General features: G+C 37.8%; 1 protein-coding gene across 1 annotated transcript in view; it reads left to right on the top strand.

Moving 5' to 3' along the window:
- Positions 1 to 8,564, top strand: part of MGAM2 (maltase-glucoamylase 2 (putative)) — a 90,779-nt gene that overhangs the window by 76,150 nt on the left and 6,065 nt on the right. The gene's annotated exons all lie outside the window — the stretch shown is intronic.

Raw genomic sequence — 8,564 nt, 5'->3', positions numbered from 1 at the left:
CTTCCTGACACAACCACTCCTTTCCCAGCAAGTACTATTGAAGTGACAACTAACATTACCAGTCCTGATACCACTACACCTGCCACTATGACTGTGACTGATAGTACTAGTGCTCTTTCTGTCACAAGTACTCCTTTCCCAGCAAGTACTATTGAAGCGACAACTAGCACTACTGGTCCTGATACCACTGCACCTTCTCCAAGTACTACTGCTAGCACTAGTACTCTCCCTAATACAACCACTTTTTCCCCAACAATTATTACTGAAGTTACCACTAATACTGCTGGTCCTGATGCCTCTACCCTTGCCCCTACAGGTACTATTGCTGGTACTGGTACTCCTCCTATCACAACCATTTCTTTCCCAACAAGTACTACTGAACTTATGACCAGTATTACTGGTCTTGCTTCCACTACATCTGCTCCTACAAGTAGCACTATTGCTACCACTAGTATTGTTCCTATTACAGCATCTCCTTTGCCAACAGGTACTATTGAAGTTACAACTAGTACTACTGGTTCTGATACCACTGCACCATCCCCTACAGATAGCACTGATAGCACTAGTACTCTTCCTTTCACAACCACTCCTTTCCCAACAAATACTACCAAAGTTACAACTAGTACTACCCATCCTAATATCACTACACCTTCCCCTGTGATTACTGCTAATTCTACTACTACTCTTCCTATCACAGCCACTCTTTTCCCTACAAGTACTATTGAAGTTACAACTAGTGCTACTATGCCTGATACTACTGCACCATCTCCTACAAGTATTATTGCTAATACTAGTAGTATTCATCCTGTCACAACCACTCCCTTCCCCACAAATAATACTGTTGCTAGCACCAATACTAGTTTTTTTATTACCACTACTCTTTCCCCAATAAGTACTGATACTACTAACATTAATAATAGTGTTTTAATTACAACCACTCCTTCTCCTATGAATACGGGTGCTGATACTACTAACAACAGTTTTCTTATTATGACTCCTTTTTCTGTAAGTACTCATGCTATGAACACTACTGTTGCTATGGTAACCATTTCTTCTACAAGTACGGACGTTGCTAGCACTGGTAACCATGCTCCTATTACCATTTCTCCTTCCCCTACAGTATCTAGTGGTAATAATACTAGTATTACTATTCCTACAATGTCTAGTCCTTCTCTTACAGAAGCACTACTAGAAACTAGTATAACAGCCAATACCACCACCAACACTATAAACAATACAGGGCATACAGTGAATATTATTGATGCAGATAACTCTAGCAGTGTTTCATATAACACTACACATGTTTCTATTCCAAAAACTACAGTAGCCTTAGACACATTAGTGACTGTTCTTCTAGACACAGCAGCTCACAATCAGGTAACAGCAAACTCTACAATTAATTATTTACCTATTACCACAACTAATGCCACCACAGATATTACAAATATTACCATATATGCTTTAAATACTACCATTCTTGATAGAACAATGGATGCTTCTGCTCCTGTATCTACTTACATTTCAAACCCCATAAATGCTACTCTAGTTCCATAATTACTACTCAAATCAGGACAATTATTATGGACATCTCTTTAAAACAACTATTACAGGGATACCTGGGTGGCTCAGTAAGCTAAGTGTCCAACTCTTGACTCCAGATCAGGTCATGATCTCAAATTTCATGAGATTGAGCCATATATCAGGCTCTGTGCTGACAGTGTGGAACCTACGTGGGATTCTCTCTCTCTCCACCTTTCTCTCTGCTCCTCCCCACATCTTGCATGTGCACACACATACTCTCTCTCTCTCGAAATAAATAAATAAATAAACTTTTAAAAAACAACTATTACAGATATAAAAAATCAATTAACTGATACATGATCTTATGCTACATAAGTTTTCACAAATATTAACATTAGCTTTTACATATATGGCTATTCTGAGCACTGTAGACATTACAGATATGTCTATAGATGCATGACTACTTTTATAAGTGTAATTAAAGAAGCTGTGGATGCTTCTTTTGCAGCCAGAATATATACTCCTATTTAAAGATTATAACTCTTATAGTCCCAGAATTTACCTGTAAATATTTTATATATTCTTGCTAGGGACTTCACAGATTATTTTGGTATCTCTGATAATACCATATTAGGCTCCATAAATACTAATGCTTTAGATGTAGTTATTGAAGTCTAACTTATTCTTGGGTTGTAAGACATGATACCATAACTGACAGCACTGGTGATATGTGGCACTCACATGGCCACTAAAGCAACAGCTATTAATATCATAGTAGATTATTTAATTAGCAATGTTAAAAAATAATGCTTTATTTTTCCTGTGGACTTTTCCACATATACCATGGCTACCAATATAGCAATTCACTATTACACATCCTGAAAGTATTATTGCTTCTAAAGCAATCCCAGATCCTAGCTGTAACTATAGATATGGAAAATGCTACCATTATAGATCTTGTACATACTTTGACTCCAGAAACTGGAATAATTAAAAATATGATATGTTACTTTTACTATCATAGGAAATAAAATTGATTATAGATGTTAAAAACATAACTTCCTAAATTTTTCAACCACTATTTCCATAGGTACTAGGTATAGTCTTACTATAAATTTGATAAGTAATTTAATTTGCAGATATTAAAAGTACTTCCAGGTAAATACAGTTAATCTTACTTAGGACTGATAATCTTAGGCCCTTGCTGTTCTCCTGAATGACTAGATTCACTTACAAGTCTCTAACTCTTCTGTAGACCAGGAATTACCCAGATGGAGATGCATATTTAAAGATATGGTGTAGGAGAGATAGTCTCTGCCCTGAGATCAGAGTTCATTTACTTTTTCTCTCACCTACCAGCTTGTCGATTATTATTTCACTGGGAAGATGATCCTTCTGTGTTAGGACTTTCAGCATGTTCTTGGTCTTTCATATCCAAATTTACTATTTGCCCTTTGTTTGTTACTTTCTTAGATCAGCCAGACCCCATAAACAGATTCATGGTCGTAACCGAATATGGCCAGTTGAATGTTATTGAAGGCTTAACCCTGGACGGTATTCTCAAAATGTAGTTTGGGGACCCATGGGAGGCCACAGAACTCTTTCTTGGGTTCACAAGGTCAAATCTATCTTCCTAATATATACCATTATTTTCCTTTTCACTCTCATTCTCTGTTAATATACAATGGCATTTTCTAAAGACTTTATGCTGTGTGGTATCACACAGATGAATATAGAAACAGATACAAGAATCTAGCTGTTTCAGTTAATATAGACATTAAACAGATTTACAAAATATGAAATATTCTTTTCACTACTTTATGCTTTGAAAATATAGTTGTTTTCATAAAAATGTATTATTTATGTTAAAATTTAATTGATATGTTGTATTTTTAATGAAGAAAAAATAAACATTTTACAAAATATTTTACAAATGACTCAATTTTAATCTCAAATGCAATACACGTTAGCAGATATAAGCCACCTAGACAAAGCCCAAAATCTTCATTAAATTTGAACATAAAGGGGTTTTGAGACCAAAGAGTTTGAGGATCACTTCCATAGAGTCAAAGTGGCCTAGATCTACCCTCAGGTCCAGGCCAAATACATCAGGAACTTCCCCAGCACTTAAAAACTCCAGCATCTGTGGCTCGAAGTTCTAACTACACAAGAATGTCTACCCCCTACTATGCACATATCTGCAGTCTTTGACCTAGCGCCACACCTGTACTGTTGTCTCGCTGGCCTGATAGAGTTCCACATGAGGGGCACAGATTCATCAGTTAGTTGACTTTGCCTTTTGAAATCTTCTCACAAGCTTAGTCTTCTGAATACAGTTGACAGACCTTCTACCAGAGTATGTATGCCTCTTACCTTGACCTTCCAACTCAAAGCAAAACAAAACTCATTATTCCAAACTGGACCAGTGGCATTGGTCATAGGCTCCTTCACTCATTTCTTTACCAAGGGAGCTTCAGTGCACTTATCTTGTGGGCACCACAAACCTTGATATGGGACAAAGTGCTCTGTGTCCTAAGGCACACGGGTGTCCTGCAGCCAGCCCACCACACTAAGGCGGATTAGTTGCCCAAAGGCTTTACTTGGGATTTGGAAAACTGAGGATGGATTTGTTGAAACAGCCATAATTCTTTAGTTTTGAAATTTATTCCCTTTGTGTATATAAATCAACCATAACTGAAAATTTGGGACCTTGTAAAGGTAAGTACTCCTGAAAAAAAAAAAAAGAGCAAGAGCAAAAACAACAACAAACAAACAAACAAAACAGGAAAAAGCAAACTTGGACTTCATATGTTTAAAGGAACTTGAGAATTGAAACTTGAGAGTCTATGCACAAGATATAATCCTGGAACCAAGTTAAGAAAACCTGGAAAGAGGAGATCAAAGCAAGTATTAGCTTGCGTCTTCTGAGTCTTGAGCTTAGCTGGTTCCTGTGCTTCCGCCACACCCTCCCGTGGGTAGTAGACTCCATTGGACGGGCTCTAAGAGCACCACCCGCTACGAGGTTGCTGCAGGGACTGTGGCTATAGGCAGACATGCCTTCCCTTGCCTCCGTTTCATTATCTGATGGAGAAAACATCAGAACTGCAACGTACATGGAAATGCATTTTCAGTCTGTAAAATGCTATACAAATTTTATCTTTAATACACTGAGTGTCCTTATGTCTATTTAAGCTTTTCTCTTCTTCTTCTCTTGGATTTCCTGATAGCATAACAGTTTTTCCTTAGTGCTGGTACTTTGTAATGAGGCTATTCTGAGTCTCTTTTTTGAAATGTTTTCAAGTGTTTTGCTGCTAAATTAAATCATGCCCATCTTTCCTCACTTTGTAAAATAAATAGATACAACTATCCCAATCTTATGTTATTTTTCTATGTTTTTTCTTAAGCTCTTTATACTTGCTTCTATTCACATGTTGCCATCTAAAGAGAATAAAATGTATGAACAAAAACCAGACAAGAAAACTTTTGAAATCGCCAGTAGAGTTTGTGTGCACAGTGTGTATACGTGTGTGTGTGTTTCCAGGCACATTATTTTACATAGCAAACATCATGTTTTCTGCCAGTAAAATTTTCTCTGGTTTGTATAATGAACTTTAACATACCAGTGTTTTTTCATGCCCTTCAAAGAACACTTTATTTATTGGTAACTCACTGAATAAAGGGCAGCACTATTGCTTGGAGAGGGTTTGGTTTATCTCCTATTCTGTCAGTGAGATATGGAGCTGCACAATGTTTTCCCCAAAGTGACTTATGTTTAGTCTCTGCACTGAGGTGTGGACAGAACAATAGTTGTCTCTCAACTTATCGGCATGTCTTATGCTTCTATTCACTTAGGTTTTGTCTAGAAAGGATATAAATGTTGAGCTCTTTATCGAAATAAAACATACATTTTACAATCACACCACAGTGAATGGGAAGTGAGGCAAGATGGAATTGGCACCATGCTGGGGGGAGCAAGAAACAATCCCCTGTAGCTGGAGGCACTTTGATAGCTCCTGGTGATGGAAAAACCTCAGAGAAGGTGGTCTCAAACCGGGCAGATGCTGATTTCATTTGGGCACAAAATGTTTAGAGATCTTTGGGAAACTGCTTTTACCCAAGGCTAGAAGTTCTATCATATGTTAATTTCAAGATTAATACAAGATATTCTAATTTCAAATTAGACAAGATTATTTTTTTGCATTTTACAAAGCATCTGTCTTCTTATTTATTTTATTTATTTTTAATTTACATCCCAGTGAGTTAGCATATAGTGACATAATGATTCCAGGAGTAGATTCTAGTGATTCATCCCCTACGTATAACACCCAGTGCTCATCCAAACAAGTGTCCTCCCTAATGCCCCTTACCCATTTAGCCCACCCCCCACAGCCCCTCCAGCAACCCTCAGTTTGTTCTCTGTATTTAGAGTCTCATATTTTGTCCTCCTCCCTGTTTTTATGCCATTTTCCCCCTTCCCCTATGTTCATCTGCTTTGTATATTTTTTTCAGTTTTGTCTGCTAGATGTTTCTTTTTTTATAGTTTATTGTCAAGTTGGTTTCCATATAACACCCAGTGCTCTTCCCCACAGTGCACTCCTCCATGACCATCACTCCCCTTCCCCTCTCCCCCTTCAGTCCTCAGTTTGTTTTCAGTATTAAAGAGTCTCTCATGATTTGCCTCCCTCCCTCTCCCTAACACTTGTTCCCCCTTCCCCTCCCCATGGTCCTCTGTTAAGTTTCTCCTGTTAGACCTATGAGTAAAAACATATGGTATCTGTCCTTCTCTGCCTGACATATTTTGCTTAGCATGACACCCTTGAGGTCCATCCACATTGCTACAAATGTCCAGATTTCATTCCTTCTCATTGTCATGTAGTATTCCATTGTATATATAAATGACAGCTTCTTGATCCATTTATCAGCTGATGGACATTTAGGCTCTTTCAATGATTTGGCTATTGTTGACATTGCTGCTATGAACATTGGGGTTCATGTGCTCCTATGCATCAGCACTCCTGTATCCCTTGGGTAAATCCCCAGCAGTGCTATTGCTGGGTCATAGGGGAGTTCTACTGATAGTTTTTTGAGGACTTCCGCACTGTTTTCCAGAGTGACTGCACCAGTTTACATTTCCACCAGCAGTGTAGGAGGGTGACCGTTTCTCCACATCCTTGCCAGCATCTATAGTCTCTTGATTTGTTCATTTTAGCCACTCTGACTGACATGAGGTGGTATCTCAGTGTAGTTTTGATTTGTATTTCCCTAATGATGAGTGATGCTGAACATCATTTCATATGTCTGTTGGCCATCTGGATGTCCTCTTTGGAGAAGTGTCTATTCATGTCTTCTGCCTGTTTCACTAGATTATTCGTTTTTCAGGTTCAGAGTGAGTCCTTGTAGATTTTGGATACTAGCCCTTTATTGGATATGTCATTTGCAACTATCTTTTCCCATTCCGTCGGTTGCCTATTAGTTTTTTTGATTGTTTCTTTTGCAGTGCAGAAGCCTTTTATCTTGATGAGGTCCCAATAGTTCATTTCTGCTCTTGAGTCCCTTGCCTTTGGGGATGTGTTGAGAGGGAAATTGCTGCGGTTGAGGTCAAGGAGGCTGTTTCCTACTTTCTCCTTGAGGGTTTTGATGGTTCCCTGTCTCACATTCAGGTCCTTTATTTGAATTTAGTTTGTGTATGGTGTAAGAAAGTGATCTCGTTTTATTCTTCTGCATGTTGCTGTCCAGTTGTCCCAGCACCACCTGTTAAAGAGGCTGTCTTTTTTCCATCGGATACTCATTCCTACTGTGTCAAAGATTAATTGGCCATACATTTGTGGGTCCAGTTCTGGGCTCTCTGTTCGATTCCATTGGTCTATGTGTCTGTTTTTGTGCCAATACCATACTGTTTTGATAATGACAGCTTTGTAGTAGAGGCTAAAGTCTGGGATTGTGATGCCTCCCATTTTGGTTTTCTTCTTCAATATAACTTTGACTATTCGGGGTCTTTTGTGATTCCATACAAAGTTTAGGATAGTTTGTTCTAGCTTTGAGAAGAATGCTAGTGCAATTTTGATTGGCATTGCATTGAAGGTGTAGATTGCTTTGGGTAATGATGACATTTTAACAATGTTTATTCTTCCATTCCATGAAATGGAATGTTTTTCCATTTCTTTGTGTCTTCTTCCATTCTTTCATAAGTTTTCATCGTACGGGTCTGTTACAACTTTGGTTAGGTTTATTCCTAGGTATTTATGGTTTTTCATGCAGAAACCAGCTGCATTCTTATACACCAATAATAAAGCAACAGAAAGAGAAATCAAGAAACTGATACCATTCACATCTGCTTTGTATTTTAAATTCCACATATAAGTGAAGTCATATGATATTTGTCTTTCTCTGACTGACAATTCACTTAGCATAATACCCTCTAGTTCCATCCACATAGTTGCAAAGGGTAAGACTTAATTTTTTGATTGCCAAGTAATACTCCATTGTATATATATACCACGTCTTCTTTATCCATTCATCTGTCAATGGACATTTGGGCTCTCTCCATAATTTGGTTGTTGCAATTTAGACAAGATTATATTTTTCTTTCTGGTATTTTATAATTTATGATTATAGCATATCCTATGACCTTTATGAAGATATATATGTCTTTTTTTTGTTTTTTTTTGTTTTTTTTATTTTCAAAAACAACTTTATTCATGACACATATTAAAAAAAAAACTCCCAACCCCTGGAAATGAGCTAAAAAAATAAAGAAAATCCACCTCCCACCTCCCTGTTCCCACTTCCTCCCATTCCCTCCAAATAAAAGGGAAAAAAAGGCAAAGGAAAACAAAACAAAACAAAAAACTGAAAAACAAAAAAACGCCCCAAAGCCCCCCAAAACAAGGTAGTGCATTTCCCCAGGGGGTAGGGAAATTTACACTGGAGCCACTGGGAGCGGAACGGAGATCTTCCGGCTACAGAAACCTGCAAAGAAAGACACTCAAAACAGAAAAAGAAACACAAAAGGAAACAAAATAGATCACCAGGCAATCTGGAGG

The sequence above is a fragment of the Suricata suricatta genome, chromosome 2 (assembly GCF_006229205.1).
Source record: "Suricata suricatta isolate VVHF042 chromosome 2, meerkat_22Aug2017_6uvM2_HiC, whole genome shotgun sequence".
NCBI lineage: Eukaryota > Metazoa > Chordata > Mammalia > Carnivora > Herpestidae > Suricata > Suricata suricatta.
Note: the sequence above shows the minus strand (reverse complement) of the source record. Positions and strands in the feature narration are given on the sequence as shown.